Source organism: Lepidochelys kempii, chromosome 4, assembly GCF_965140285.1.
Source record: "Lepidochelys kempii isolate rLepKem1 chromosome 4, rLepKem1.hap1, whole genome shotgun sequence".
Lineage (NCBI taxonomy): Eukaryota > Metazoa > Chordata > Testudines > Cheloniidae > Lepidochelys > Lepidochelys kempii.
The window spans coordinates 126,238,614-126,254,837 of record NC_136383.1 but is presented as its reverse complement, the minus strand read 5'-3'; the positions used below and the strand labels follow the sequence as shown (position 1 = coordinate 126,254,837).

At 40.1% G+C, this 16,224-nt stretch overlaps 1 protein-coding gene across 6 annotated transcripts in view; it reads right to left on the bottom strand.

Annotated features, from left to right (window-relative positions):
* CTBP1 (C-terminal binding protein 1) overlaps nt 1-16,224 on the bottom strand; it is a 429,621-nt gene that overhangs the window by 368,715 nt on the left and 44,682 nt on the right. For 4 of the 6 annotated variants that reach the window (XM_073342801.2, XM_073342802.2, XM_073342804.2 and 1 more), the window contains one exon: nt 4,252-4,350. The exons of the other annotated variants lie outside the window; for them this stretch is intronic. The gene's annotated coding sequence lies outside the window, so the exon portion shown is untranslated. The remainder of the gene's footprint in view (nt 1-4,251; nt 4,351-16,224) is intronic. 6 annotated transcript variants of the gene reach the window in all.

Here is a 16,224-nt window from a genome sequence, read left to right as displayed (position 1 = left end):
CTAAGCAGAACTCAAGTTTTACTATATAATCTGTAGTCAATGAGGAAGTGACGGGGTGTGGGTGGGGGTGTGAGATGGGAACAGGGAATGGGGGTAAGAAAATTGGAATCATGTTTTGCTAAAGGGGGAGATGGGAACAGGGAATGGGGGTAAGAAAATTGGAATCATGTTTTGCTAAAGGGGGAAATGGGAACAGGGAATGGGAGTAAGGAAGTTGGAATCATGTTTGGCTAAGGGCAGGAATGGGAACAGGGACACAGGTGTAAGGCTTTGTGGTGTCAGAGCTGGGAAGGAGGATACTAAGGAAGGAAACTGGAATCATGCTTGCTGGAAGTTCACCCCAATAAACATCGAATTGTTTGCACCTTTGGACTTCGGGTATTGTTGCTCTCTGTTCATGCGAGAAGGACCAGGGAAGTAAGTGGGTGAAGGAATAAGCCCCCTAACAACTTGGATTAGGATGGGTTGGAGAAGATGGATTTCTGTCTGGCCTCTCTCAGTCCCAAGAGAGAACCACGTAAACAAAGAGCACAAAAGAAAAGCCTTCCCCCTGTCCTCCAAGATTTGAAAGTATCTTGTCCCCTTATTGGTCCTTTGGGTCAGGTGCCAGCCAGGTTAGCTGATCTTCTTAACCCTTTACAGGTAACAGGATGTTGCCTCTGGCCAGGAGGGATTTTATAGCATGGTATACAGAAAGGTGGTTACCCTTCCCTTTATATTTATGACAACATCTGTGAAATGTCTGGAGTTCCAAAGCTACAGTTGGCTGTACTCTGCTCTTAATTACATATCTGAAGCCAGTAGGTAACAGTTACGTAGATGTAGCGGAGAACAGAATCTAGGTCGGTGATGCTTGCAGGAACTTCCATAATTAGGCTACTGGAAACTGCCTCAGGTTGCCCATCACCAGAGTTTCCAAGTGTCAACTATACTGGTAGTTCAGAACCGCTCTGACAGCAGTAGTCTTAGGCACAGGAAAAAAATGTCTACTCCAAAAATGTGCAAAAATACGAACAAATACTGGAGTGGATGGATCCTATAATCATCAGACAGACTGACAGTCATAAAATGCAGTTGTAAAGGCTGTTTCTAGTGGGATCCCACAGAAATCAGTTCTTGGACCTACACTATTTAACATTTTTATCAATAACCTGAAAGAAAACAAAACTGATGAAGTTTGCAGATGACACAAAGATTGGGGAGTGGTAAATAGTAAAGGAAGACAGGCCAATACTATGAGCAATCTGGACTGCTTGGTAAGCTGGCGTAAGGAAACATACTTTTCAATATGTCCAAATGTAAGGCCATACTTCTAGGAGCAAAGAATGTAGGCCATACTTACAAGACGGAGGAGACTAATCAGGGAAGCAGTGCCACTGAAAAGATTTGGGGGTCATAGCTGATAATCAGCTGAACACAAGCTCCCAGTGCAATACTGTGACCAAAAGGGCTAATACGATCTTCAGATGCAGAAACGGGAGAATATCATGCAAGAGTGAAAAGGTTATATTACCTCTGTATGTAGCACTAGTGCAACCGCGACTGGAATACTGTGTCCAGTCCTGGCTTTCACAATTCAAAAAGGATGTGAATACCTTGGAGAAAATTCAGACATGAACCACAAGAATGAATAGAAGGTTAGAAAAACATGCCTTATAGTGAGACTCAAGGAGCTCCCCCTATGTAGCTTAAAGAGAAGATTAACGGGTAGTCTGTAAGAACCTACATGTGGAACAGCAATTTGATAATAGAAGGTGTCACAGCCTTACTTGAACTCCCACAGCTGGACACTGTTAGGATATAGATATTCAGGCCTGTCTGTAAAGGCCTATACACTAAGAATTTAGGTGTATTCTTATCACTTTGCTAGTTATAGAGGTATAAAAGAAAGAATCAAAATCATTGTCTGCCGGTGTAAGGGCCTTCTCTTACTGTGACAGTCTGAGGCCCTGTTCTTAGGCTGAGATCTCTGGCTATGCAGCAGAGGCAGCCATAAGCTGGGAAGCCACCGGTCACCTCCTCACATTCCAACCTAGTCCCATTGAAATAAGGTGCTATTGAGCTGTTAGGAACACAATCCTGTCCTGATAATGCCTATCGCCTCCAGAGAAAGGGAAGTGCCTAGAAAATGTAAAAGGAAACTTAGTTCGATTGCATCCTGTCTGGCAAGAACTCACTTATCAATAGCTGGGATGTGAAATCCTCACTTCTGTATTGTTTTGTCGTTATAGTTGCCACTTTGCTATTATTTGTCTGCATAATCTGTCTGGTTCTGTGATTGTTTCTGTCTGCTGTATAATTAATTTTGCTGGGTGTAAACTAATTAAGGTGGTGGGATATAATTGGTTACATAATCATGTTACAATATGTTAGGATTGGTTAGTTAAATTTCAGGAAAATGATTGGTTAAGGTATAGCTAAGCAGAACTCAAGTTTTAATGTATAGTCTGCAGTCAATCAGGGGGGGGGGGTTGGGGGGGGAAATGGGAACAGGGAATGGGGGTGGGGAAATTGGAATCATGTTTTGCTAAGGGGGGGAGAATGGGAACAGGGACACAGGTGTAAGCCTCTGTGGTGTCAGAGCTGGGAAGAGGGACACTAAGGAAGGAAACTGGAATCATGCTTGCTGGAAGTTCACCCCAATAAACATTGAATTGTTTGCACCTTTGGACTTCGGGTATTGTTGCTCTCTGTTCATGCAAGAAGGACCAGGGAAGTAAGTGGGTGAAGGAATAAGCCCCCTAACCAGGCAACTGTGGTTTTGGCCCGACCACGTTGTCCCATGTGTTCTTAAGCTTCACATCACCTGAGTAGGCTGCTCTCTCTCAAGCTTCCTGGGCACAGGCTCTGTCAGTTTTCCTTCATGGAAATGGAATCCTGTGGCTCAGCTGCCCTAGGCACCCAGGTCCGGCGCTGAGTTTCCGCACCCACACTCCCCAGTAGCTTAAGCACATCCGCCCTGGAGCTCCAACCTTCGAGGCACTGTGGGTTTACAGTTAACCTCTTCAGAGACATGTGATTATGGAAGCAAACAGACAAACAAGCTTTGCAAAGGGCTCCAAAAACCAATCACTCTTTACTTTAGCTAGCATACAAATACACACACCTAGACAATTTCCTATGATTACACTAAAGCAGTTTTACTCAGGAAATTTATATAATGGATTTATTTCAGTCTTTCAGTTGCATGTGAGGATGGGTTACACATGCATTTGGCATGATGGTTGCAGAAGGTTATTAAATAATTAAGATCACTATTAGATGAAGATCAGCCAATCAGCTTCATTACTAACTGTCAAACAGCACTGCTTTTACACGGCATGAGAAGTTTTTAAACCAGAATGAGGACTTACATTTTAAAGTTACATGTTTAATATTTAATTTTCTAGCACTGAGAAGATTTATCCTTGTTACATTACCTCCATTGTACATTTCCCAAAAAGGAATCATCTGACACAGTCATTTAATTTTGTCTCTTCACACATTAAAGGATTTAATTTAAACCAACTAAATATGTATGCACTTCTTTATGCAGAAGGCAGGGTAGCAGAAAATACAACCTTAGTGCTTAATCAATGAGCCCCAGTAATTACACTTGTATGAGAGTATTTTTCAAAAATAAATAAAATGAATACCTGTACTCCAGTCTGTCAACGTAGTGGGGTTTTTTAATTCCAAATATTTTATATTCAGCAGTTGCTAAATACATTACAGTATATACTGTATTCTATATATAAACACATACCATACAAAACAATTTGTAACTCTTCAAGGGGTCATTATACTCATCCTGCCATTTCACTTCAGAAATGACAAGCTGACCTAGCTATATCCTTGCAAAAGGAGTTTTATCTGTTAATTAATAGTATGATTATACAGAAATGATGCTAATGTATTTACATCATTAGCCTTTGTGTAAAGCCAATCATTTAAGCCTCAGGAATAAGCCTAGTTCTGTGTCAGCATAAAGGGTCCCACAATAAAATATAAAATTTAAAATTAAACAACATTGTTAAAACAAATATTAGAAGAAATTAGTTGAAAGATTATGTTTCATCCATAAGACCTTAGTTAAACTGGAAAAATTTCAAGAAGAGCTTTAGAAAAGAAAAATTTGGTACAAAGAAAGAAAATGATTAAACAAAGAGAATGGGAAAATAAAAATAAGGGGGGAGAATAGTATAATGGAAGGTCAGGTGCACTAAAAAGTAACTAAATGGATCTCAGGGTAAAGTATTGTTTGGTACTCACCAAAGGCCAAAAAAAGAACACCTCAAGGACGAAAGAGTGATTCTGAGAGAATAGTCGTGTGGTAATTTTATGTGGTTTGTATGAAACAGCTCAAGAATGCTGGAAGAGAAAAGAAAAGTAACACGAAACTCGAAATGTGTAAAAAAACTACACACAAGGAAACACCTAATTAAAAACCCCAAAAGTAAAACATGAGAATATCTACTGTGAAGTCTATCATTTAATATGATGGCTAACTAGTTTATATAATATAGTACTAATCAAAAGTATCAAACTTGACATAATTAGCACAAGAGAACAATAAAACAAACCAAATTAATTATAAAACTAAGTATTAAAGAAGAAAGTTTTAGAACACATTTGAAGACTATCACAAAATTATTACAGGTAATGCTGGGTAAAATGTTACATCAAGCTGGCTCAGGGCCCAGTCTTGTAATTCTTATTCAGGCAAGATACACAGTGACATTATACTAATGACTACAGATTCAGGTTCAGAGGTGCTGTACTTGGAAAGTGCAAGTAGAAAGACTAAGCCTAATGAAGGCTATAAAATATTAGAAAGATTACAGATCTGAACAAAATCCTGCCCAAAATAATAAAATTACTAATAAAAAAAGGAAACACAAATCCAAGTTGGAGATCTGGTTAATGTGTTTTCTTGCCACCTTAACCTGAGTAAATATTAATTTGCTATTCTGATCTAAAGTATCCTTCAAATATTGTATACTACACACACTCACTCAATGCCACAACATTTGTGTTGAGCACTTTAAGACATTAAATTTCAATGTTTATAAAAATAAATTTAGCAAATGTAGCAATAATACTTCTAAAGTACATAACAAAGTAGCAGAATCACCACCAATTTATAAGGCAAACAAAGAGATCCCACTGGAGAAAGTTGTTGTAGATTCAGAGGACAATAGAGAAACTGATCTCATCTGAAAACCGATGCTTTCAGCACCTAAAACTACTTATCCCTGTCTTCAAAGTTATAATCAATTAACATTGATGATACCTACGGCTTTGAGAACCAAAGCTAGTAAAAACACAACTCTCAAAAAACCAACATCAGTCATTATGTAAAAATCAGTTCTTAGAGCATGTACTTGCAGTTAAATGATTATAAATTATGTAAAAGTTTGCTTACAGTTTAATATGAAGACAATATGTAAAATTAGAGAAAAAAACTGACACACATTCCACATACAATAAACTCTAGGGTTCTACCTACTTAGACTGTAAACCCTGCAGGACTAAGACCACTCTGCTTTCTGTGTTTGCAGATTACCCAGCACAATGGGACCAGTGACCAATCAACTAGCAATTCTCATTTCATAGAATATTAGGGTTGGAAGAGACCTCAGGAGGTCATCTAGTCCAATCCCCTGCTCAAAGCAGGATCAACACCAACTAAATCATCCCAGCCAAGGATTTGTCAAGCCAGGCCTTAAAAACCTCTAAGGAAAGAGATTCCACCACCTCCCTAGGTAACGCATTCCAGTGCTTCACCACCCTCCTAATGAAATAGTTTTTCCTCATATCCAACCTAGACCTCCCCCACTGCAACTTGAGACCACTACTTCTTGTTCTGTCATCTGCCACCACTGAGAACAGCCTACCTCCAGCCTCTTTGGAACCCCCCTTCAGGTGATTTCCTCTTTAATCTTTTTACTTCTCCCCTTGTGTCCATTGGCTGCAGATTTGTGGTTTGTGATTGGGGAGAGCAAACACCTTTCCCCATGCCCTGTGACCAAACACTCTAGGGGAGAAGGAGCGGTGTAACTTCTAGAAACTCTTTATACTTCACCAACTCTCCTTAGAGGTTATGGGGCTCTCCTGTCCTCAGGAATGTCTGTACAAAATTACTCATGCAACCATAATCTTAACAAAAACAAATTTACTAAAAACAAAGAGAAAAAATGGAATTACAAGAAAAGAAACAGTTTGCTTAACATATCTAGACTTATACTTCTCATAAGCTAAACTAGATAAAGCATTCTTAACTGAGTTGCAGAGACAAAAAAGAAATGTGTCTAGATAACACCCCTTGCAAGCAATCCCCTCTGACTTCTCTTTTGTCAGCCTGTTAACATCACTTAGTGTTCAGAGAGCAACTCTCTTGCTGTGTCCTGTACCCAATTTTCAAGTCCCTGTGACTGGGACATCTTGCATGTTCAGACATACAATTCCTGGCCACTCATGCATGCCTCGTGATATAATCCATTAACAAATCAGGATGAGGTTGGATTAAAATTTACATGCAGGATCTTTTCTTGTTTAGGAGAAAAGCCACATGATTAGTGCCTCCTAATCACTTCTGGGAGTTTCCCCCGCCTTTCTATCTCCGAGGCCAGTATGTCAAAAGACCTAATGATTTCCATTTGTTTTGATTAAGTACGGTGATCAACTTTGATCTGTACCATTGTTCTTTTCTATAGGGGTTAGCTCATACATTCAAGCTGAATACTCTTGGTCTCCATCTCTGCTAAACAGAGATAAATAAATTTTTAAAGGGTCACATCAAAGTTTATTAAATTTACCTTACCATAAAATGTAAATTGACAATCCTTAGATCCTCTTGTCAAAGGCACCACTCCCAGTTACGGCCTTTGCACTAGGACCATATAAATATGCATTACTATTGACTGAACAAAGATCCCAGACTACTTTTTATTAGACAACAACAGGGTAAGGCATATCTATACTACATCTGGAAGCTTCTTCACTGGAGGTTTTCAAAAGGAGGCTGGATAGTCATCTGTCTTGGATTAGACACAACAACTCCTGCATCTAGAGCCGTGCCAGGAGGGGAAGACAGCCAGAGCCAGACGGTGGGGCTGCAGCTGCCAACCCTGCCAGGTGGTACCCCAGGGGCTGACAGTTGGAAAACTCAGTGCAGTGTCCACAATGACACTGCATCAACCTAACTACACTAACCTAAGCTATGCCTCTTGTGGAGGTGGAGTTAAGTCAGTGTAGTGGGTGATTTACATTGGCAGAAGTAACATTGTAAAGTAGACACTTACAGAATTAGCTTACGTCAAGCTAATTCTGTAGTGTAGACCAGACTAAGTCTTGATTTCCTCGACCAAAATTTTCTATCCCTCCTCCTACACTGAATGCAGTATGTTGTACATTGGCTAACAATGTGACTAGAACCCCCTGCTCCAGAGGAAGCTGCAGTAGTGGTGGTCTGTGCACTTGAAGCAACTATCACCATGGTATCTAAGAACCAAAAACCAAATGAAGCAAGTCCCAGAAACCAGGAATAGAAAAGCAACAGCCATATCAGCAGTAGCATACTTTCACAGTCTCCTGGAAACTAATGATATTGTCAGATTCTGACTTGTTAAATTTTAGCACTGGACTCTATTTTCTGCTCACTGATTGGCTATTTGCTATTACCTCCTCTTGTCCCATAACTCCTAGCTCTCTTCTTGCTGCCTACCAAGCTCTTCACTAATCTTCCCCCCACTGAAATTTTAATTTTAATTGAAGGTCCAATACATAATGCAGATTATAGAGCATTTTTTGGAATCTGAGAAAATAAGGCACCATATAAATTAAAATTATTGAAAAAAAGGATCTTTTTTAACCTCATAAAATTTCAGACATGATTTGCCTAGGTTAATCCCCCACCTTTTATGATTTTTAAATGTTTGCTCTTTCTCCTTACCACCTAACTTGGTAACAATAGAAAAAAATTCTCTGAGATGCTTCTATAACAGCCCAGTTCTGCTCTTGATCTACTTTAATGGCGTAGCACTGGACCCTATTTCATTTCTACATCTATGCATAAATTTCTGTTGTCCAACTGCAGTTAATTAAAACTGGTATATCTGCCCTTGGGTCAGATGTACTCATGCTGGCCCAGAAAGAGAGGCATTTCCCCCAGGAGAGCAGAAGGTAGCGTTGTTGCTGCTCTATGAAGGCTTCCATAGGGTCCAGGGGAGCAGCTTTAAGTTCTTCCAGGGGCATCACAGGAGCTCCATTCAGAGAGGCTGCTCAGGTGATATGCGGAACTTGTGCATCTCCTGACTAGCCTGGCCACTTTTAGGACTGTGCTGGACTTCTGCACCCCCACAGCCGCCATAATCTTGCCCAGTTAACTTTCCACACTGAGGGCACTACCGAAGCTCTTGTAGCCCTGGACAAAATCCAGCCCTTCTTCAAAGGTCTAAGAGTAGGTTAAGTCAATCATTCATGATCAAATGCAAATATACTGAATGGATTTCTAGTGGGATACACTTGTTTCCACGTGCGTACACCAAACACAAACTTATGCCAAACATTCACCTCAAGACGTTTCCAACCCCTTTTTCACTAATGTTTTGGCAGAAGTTGATATATTATGTTTAAAATATGTATTTTAAATAAATTTAAATTTCACCACAATTTTTTTTAAAAAATGTGCTTCTCTGCAGTTGGAGAGTATAAAAACATCCTTAACAAAAAAGAAATATGGTCAGATTTTGTAGTCTTTAGTCTTGTACAACTCACACTGAAGATAAGGGAAGTTCTATCTGAGTAAAATCTCATATGCAAATCCTTCCTCTGATCATTTGCGGCTCAAGTTTGCCACACTTACATTGACTGGTACCTTATTCCATGAGTAGATACACTTATTTCAGTTGGACTTTGAATGGAGAAAGGAACTTGATGTGAGTAAGAGTGGCAGATTTGGACCAGTATTATTTGATAACAATTCTCTAACAGTTGTTCCCAAGATTCTGCTGGTTCCTAAAGATATTGTCTCATGGACACCTCCCTTCCTATTGGCAATTGTACAAATCATCTCCTCTCCCAATGGTAATCATGTAACCTCCTTACATCAGCTACCGGAGTTTCTTACTTAGAAAAGTAATAGGAGGAAAGTATGTTTACAACTTCAGTGATAAGTGTTTACTCATTTTTGGTAAAAGTTAACCACACCATTGCTTTTGCTTTCTATTATCTCCCCCGGTCCCATCTATTCTGTTTTTACCAGGTGGAAACAAAGTAGAGATCCAGCACTATGTGATCAGCCAGCTGTCTGCAGGCCAGTTGGAAAAAGCTGTGATATGGTGTTTTTCATTTCTTCCTGTCAAAATATTGTGTAGCATTGCTGGGCACTGTTAAACTACTGCATTTCACTTCAGAAATGCCTGTAGTTTAATTCTGGCAGAGTGATTCATTTCTCTGGATGGATGGATATATTTAGTTCAACCTTGCAAAATAGTCATGAAATTTTATTAGCTCAAGCATAAAAAAAAAATTTACTTGCCCTCCCCTACCATGATGAAAAAATAAAATGATAATTTAGTCTCCTTCATGAAAATACAATTATTCACCCCAAGCAAGCAGAATTTTGCAAGGCCAATTTAGAAGTATCTAATACATACAGGTCTCCAAGAGCGACGTTCACCCACTGTGGTTAGTCCCATTAACATGAACAAAACTATTTACGTAAGTAATGTTCACACATCTGAGTAAATGTTGCAGAACCAGGGCAATAATTTATATATAATATTTTACATAAGGTTTGAGAATAAATTCAAATTCTGTGGAATGATGTAATTAGGATCCAACTCACAAGAGACCTGTATGTTTTAATTGTAGCTTCAGGCAACTGGAAAAAACATAATGGCCAAAAATTATGACCCAAATATTCAAAAGAGCACATGCCTAAAAATGGCCACAAGCATTGACTCACATGAGCAACAAATAGGTTTTGTGGTCTGTGTATATGCATACAAAAACATGCAACCAATTATGAAGATTTGGCCCATTTCATCTATACATTTATCTTACTGGCACTAGTTATTCAAGTAAACACTGATGTCTTTCCAAATATATATCCATCTCCCTGTTACAAATTACTTTGCACTAGATTTACTTTAAAAGAAGGAAAATACTACCCAAAATACTTCAAACATTTGAGCTGAGAAATTCTGATTTTAGGCTAGTCCTTATCATACTTGTTCGCGGTAGAAAAGACCTTTTAAGTCATCCCAATACAGGACTGTTCCCTAGAGTGTATTCAGTTGTGATTCATTCCATTGCCTCTTGTTTCTGGGTGTAATAAAAGGGTTACACAGTACAAGCTGCAAATGTGCAAATATCATATAATACACATTTTGGAATTATTGGACCAAAATGTTAAACAGTACAGTACCACAACCAAAACACAACATAAAAATGGAGCAAAATCCTGTATATTTTTTACTTTTAAATCATAGAATCATAGAATATCAGGGTTGGAAGGGACCTCAGGAGGTCATCTAGTCTAACCCCCTGCTCAAAGCAGGACCAATCCCCAACTAAATCATCCCAGCCAGGGCTTTGTCAAGCCTGACCTTAAAAATATCTAAGGAAGGAGATTCCACTACCTCCCTAGATAACGCATTCCAGTGTTTCACCACCCTCCTAGTGAAAAAGTTTTTCATAATATCCAACCTAAACCTCCCCCATTGCAACTTCAGACCATTACTCCTTGTTCTGTCATCAGCTACCACTGAGAACAGTCTAGATCCATCCTCTTTGGAACCCCCTTTCAGGTAGTTGAAAGCAGCCTTCAAATCCCCCCTCATTCTTCTCTTCCGCAGACTAAACAATCCCAGTTCCCTCAGCCTCTCCTCATGAGTTATGTGTTCCAGTCCCCTAATCATTTTTGTTACCCTTCGCTGGACATTTTCCAATTTTTCCACATCCTTCTTGTAGTGTGGGGCCCAAAACTGGACACAGTACTCCAATACTTGTAGTGTGAGGCCTCACCAATGTCGAATCGAGGGGAATGATCACTTCCCTCAATCTGCTGGCAATGCCCCTATGTATACATCCCAAAATGCCATTGGCCTTCTTGGCAACAAGAGCACACTGTTGACTAATATCCAGCTTCTCGCCCACTGTAACCCCTAGGTCCTTTTCTGCAGAACTGCTGCCTAACCATTCGGTCCCTAGTCTGTAGCAGTGCATGGGGTTCTTCTGTCCTAAGTGTAGGACTCTGCACTTGTCCTTGTTGAACCTCATCAGATTTCTTTTGGTCCAATCCTCTAATTTGTCTAGGTCCCTCTGTATCCTATCCCTACCCTCCAGCGTATCTACCTCTCCTCCCAGTTTAGTGTCATCTGCAAACTTGCTGAGGGTGCAATCCACACCATCCTCCAGATCATTAATGAAGATATTGAACAAAACCGGCCCGAGGACCGACCCTTGGGGCACTCCACTTGATACTGGCTGCCAACTAGACATGGAGCCATTGATCACTACCCGTTCAGCCCGACAATCTAGCCAACTTTCTGTCCACCTTATAGTCCATTCATCCAGCCCATACATCTTTAACTTGCTGGCAAGAATACTGTGGGAGATAGTGTCAAAAGATTTGCTAAAGTCAAGGAACAACACGTCCACCGCTTTCCCCTCATCCACAGAGCCAGTTATCTCATCATAGAAGGCAATTAGATTAGTCAGGCATGACTTGCCCTTGGTGAATCCATGCTGACTGTTCTCTCATTGGAGTCTGTTTTTGAAGCTTTTTCGTTGAAGAATTGGAACTTTTAGGTCTGTAATCGAGTGACCAGAGAGATTGACGTGTTCTCCAACTGGTTTTTGAATGTTATAATTCTTGACATTTGATTTGTGTCCATTTATTCTTTTACATAGAGACTGTCCAGTTTGACCAATGTACATGGCAGAGGGGCATTGCTGGCACATTATGGCATTTATCACATTGGTAGATGTGCAGGTGAACTAGCCTCTGATAGTGTGGCTGATGTGATTAGGCCCTTTAATGGTGTCCCCTGAATAGATATGTGGGCACAGTTGGCAACGCGCTTTGTTGCAAGGATAGGTTCCTGGGTTAGTGGTTCTGTTGTGTGTTGTGTTGTGTGGTTGCTGGTGAGTATTTGCTTCAGGTGGTGGGGCTGTCTGTAGGCAAAGACTGGCCTGTCTCTCAAGATCTGTGAGAGTGATGGGTCGTCCTTCACGATAGGTTGTAGATCCTTGATGATGCGCTGGAGAGGTTTTAGTTGGGGGCTGAAGGTGATGGCTAGTGGCGTTCTGTTATTATCTTTGTTGGGCCTGTCCTGTAGTAGGTGACTTCTGGGTACTCTTCTGGCTCTGTCAATCTTTCTTCACTTCAGCAGGTGGGTATTGTAGTTGTAAGAATGCTTGATAGAGATCTTGCAGGTGTTTGTCTCTGTCTGAGAGGTTGGAGCAAATGCGGTTGTATCGTAGAGCTTGGCTGTAGACAATGGGTCGTGTGGTAGAAAATATTGAAAAAGCAGTATGACTTGCCCCATAACCTCAGCCGTGCAGAACACAATGCCATCCACAGCCTCAGAAACAACTCTGACATCATAATCAAAAAGGCTGACAAAGGAGGTGCTGTTGTCATCATGAATAGGTCGGAATATGAACAAGAGGCTGCTAGGCAGCTCTCCAACACCACTTCCTACAAGCCATTACCCTCTGATTCCACCGAGGGTTACCAAAAGAAACTACACCATTTGCTCAAAAAACTCCCCGAAAAAGCACAAGAACAAATCCGCACAGACACACCCCTGGAACCCCTGGGGTATTCTACCTGCTACCAAGTTCCATAAACCTGGAAATCCTGGACGCCCCATCATCTCAGGCATTGGCACCCTGACAGCAGGATTGTCTGGCTATGTAGATTCCCTCCTCAGGCCCTACGCTACCAGCACTCCCAGCTGTCTTTGAGACACCACTGGTGTTCTTCCTGAAAACACCATCCTGGCCACTATGGATGTAGAAGCTCTCTACACCCACATTCCACTCAAAGATGGACTACAAGCCATCAGGAACAGTATCCCCGATAATGTCACGGCAAACCTGGTGGCTGAACTTTGTGACTTTCATAGAATCATAGAATCATAGAATATCAGGGTTGGAAGGGACCCCAGAAGGTCATCTAGTCCAATTCCCAGTTAAATCATCCCAGCCAGGGCTTTGTCAAGCCTGACCTTAAAAACCTCTAAGGAAGGAGATTCTACCACCTCCCTAGGTAACGCATTCCAGTGTTTCACCACCCTCTTAGTGAAAAAGTTTTTCCTAATATCCAATCTAAACCTCCCCCACTGCAACTTGAGACCATTACTCCTCGTTCTGTCATCTGCTACCATTGAGAACAGTCTAGAGCCATCCTCTTTGGAACCCCCTTTCAGGTAGTTGAAAGCAGCTATCAAATCCCCCCTCATTCTTCTCTTCTGCAGGCTAAACAAGCCCAGCTCCCTCAGCCTCTCCTCATAAGTCATGTGTTCCAGTCCCCTAATCATTTTTGTTGCCCTTCGCTGGACTCTCTCCAATTTATCCACATCCTTCTTGAAGCGTGGGGCCCAAAACTGGACACAGTACTCCAGATGAGGCCTCACCAATGTCGAATGTCGAGGACTTTGTCCTCGCCCATAACTATTTCACATTTGGGGACAATGTATACCTTCAAATCAGCGGCGCTGCTATGGGTACCCGCATGGCCCCACAGAATGCCAACATTTTTATGGCTGACTTAGAACAACGCTTCCTCAGCTCTCGTCCCCTAACGCCCCTGCTCTACATTGATGACATCTGCATCATCTGGACCCATGGAAAAGAAGCCCTTGAGGAATTCCACCATGATTTCAACAATTTCCATCCCAACATCAACCTCAGCCTGGTCCAGTCCACACAAGAGATCCACTTCCTGGAAACTACAGTGCTAATAAGGGATAGTCACATAAACACCACCCTATACCGGAAACTGTTTCCCCATGGTTATTCCCCCCATTCCTCAAACGTTCTTGTCAACTACTGGAAATGACCCACCCTGATTAATCACTACAAAAGGTTTTTTTGCCCCCGCTCTCCTGCTGGTGATAGCTCACCTTAAGTGATCACTCTTGTTATAGTGTGTATGGTAACACCCATTGTTTCATGTTCTCTACGTATATAAATCTTCCCACTGTATTTTCCACTGAATGCATCCAATGAAATGAGCTGTAGCTCACGAAAGCTTATGCTCAAATAAATTAGTTAGTCTCTAAGGTGCCACAAGTACTCCTTTTCTTTTTGCAAATACAGACTAACATGGCTGCTACTCTGAAACCATTCTTTAGGAAGAACTCTACACAGAATATGCTTCTCTTATACTCTAATGGTAAGATTTTCAATGAGTTTAAGGAAGTTAGGTGCTCAACTCTCACTGAAAGTCCATGGGACTCTAGCACCTTATTCTCTTAGGTGCTTTTGAAATTCTCATCTAAAGTTATATTAGTAGTACATATTTTAATCTTTAGCTACATACAAAGTGAAGGCACTCATACATTTCTTCCTTCTCTCTCTATTAAGTTACTAAACTAAATAAACTATATTTGTCAAAAAAGCACAGAACACAGGGGAGTACAATAAACCATAGTAATGGAGAATTAATGCCCATCTGTAAAAATATAGTTTGGAGATCTAGTATGAGAGGGTAACCAAGAACAGGATTTATATTTCTGTGCTTTGCAGTATCTCAAGTCCGGATATAACTGAAGTATTGCTAAACATACTTAGGATTACCTGAATAAAGTCAGTAAGAATTTTGCATAACCATGAGATAAACTTCCTCCACAATCAATGGTTAGCAATATTCACTGTGTCCACAATTTCACCCTCTTACAGGTGGTAAACAGAATAAATAGAAGTTACATTTTATCCTGTTTTATCATCACCAATTTCATTTGGTGTAAAATGGCAAAACCGCACATTTGAAAAACAAACATTAAGAAGTTACTGTGCTGTTATATCATTTTCTGTTTTTTATTTCCTCATTGTTTATTGCTAGGGGACATTAGATTATGTCATAAGAAAAACCTGTAACTTAAAGTGGAACGTAATATAGCAGGGAAAAATGAATACAAGAAACAAGATGACTCTGCTTCCATGAACATATTACTAGTAATGAAAAAAAGTGGGAAGACAAATGCAGAAGATATATAAGCAGAACTATCTCCATATATTTAGTAAGTTGCCCATGAGGCATCATTAGGTGTTTAAATAATAAATATATAATATTTTATATAATAAATATATAAATATAATTATTTATATAATAAATATATAAATAATGAATAATAAAGCTTAGATAAAATGTTAGAAATGATAGTTAAACATTTTTTGAGTTTATACTGCTGTCCCTATTTACTTTTTGTACACATTTTGTTTCTCTCTATTGGTTCTCAACTGTAATTATATTATCTGCAGTCATGTGGAGACATTACATTTCTGGGCACGACAGAAAAATGTAAGATAAACAAACTAGGACAATCTGTCTAACTATTTTTGCTACTGATGTTATTTCCACTAGACTAGCATAGTGGATGGATCATTCAGCAAGAAATCAGTTAACATTAGGAGCATGACTTCAATGCGCTTTGGATCATGCTCTATGGTAATATTTGTCCTGGTACTCTTGTTAGTACTCTGCAACCTCTACGAGACAACCATAAAGTACACTACAATGACGAAAAAACAAAAACAAACCTGAAACAAGCAAGAGTCGCCATTACAAAGTAGTTACGTGCCAATTGTTACCATACAGTAGTATCTGAGATTTCCTTTTTAAGTATAGGGGAAAACTTTGGTAAAGTATATGTGGTAACTGTATAGCAATAGTTAGCAAATGTAGACATTTTTAAAATTGATTCTATTATGTCTATACATACATAGTAAGAAAGACAAGGTGGGTGAAGTAATATTTTACTGGACCAACTTCCATTGGTGAAAGAGACAACCTTTTGAGCTTACATGGAGCTCTGAAAAAGGTCTGAAGAAGACCTCTGTGTAAGCTCAAAAGATTGTCTCTTTCATCAACGGGTCCAATAAAAGATATTATCTCATCCACTTTGTCTCAAATATCCTGGGACCAACATGGCTATAACAAGACTTACATATAATATTTGAAAACTTGGGGTATTTGTAGGTGTCTGCCACACACCACCAAGTCACACT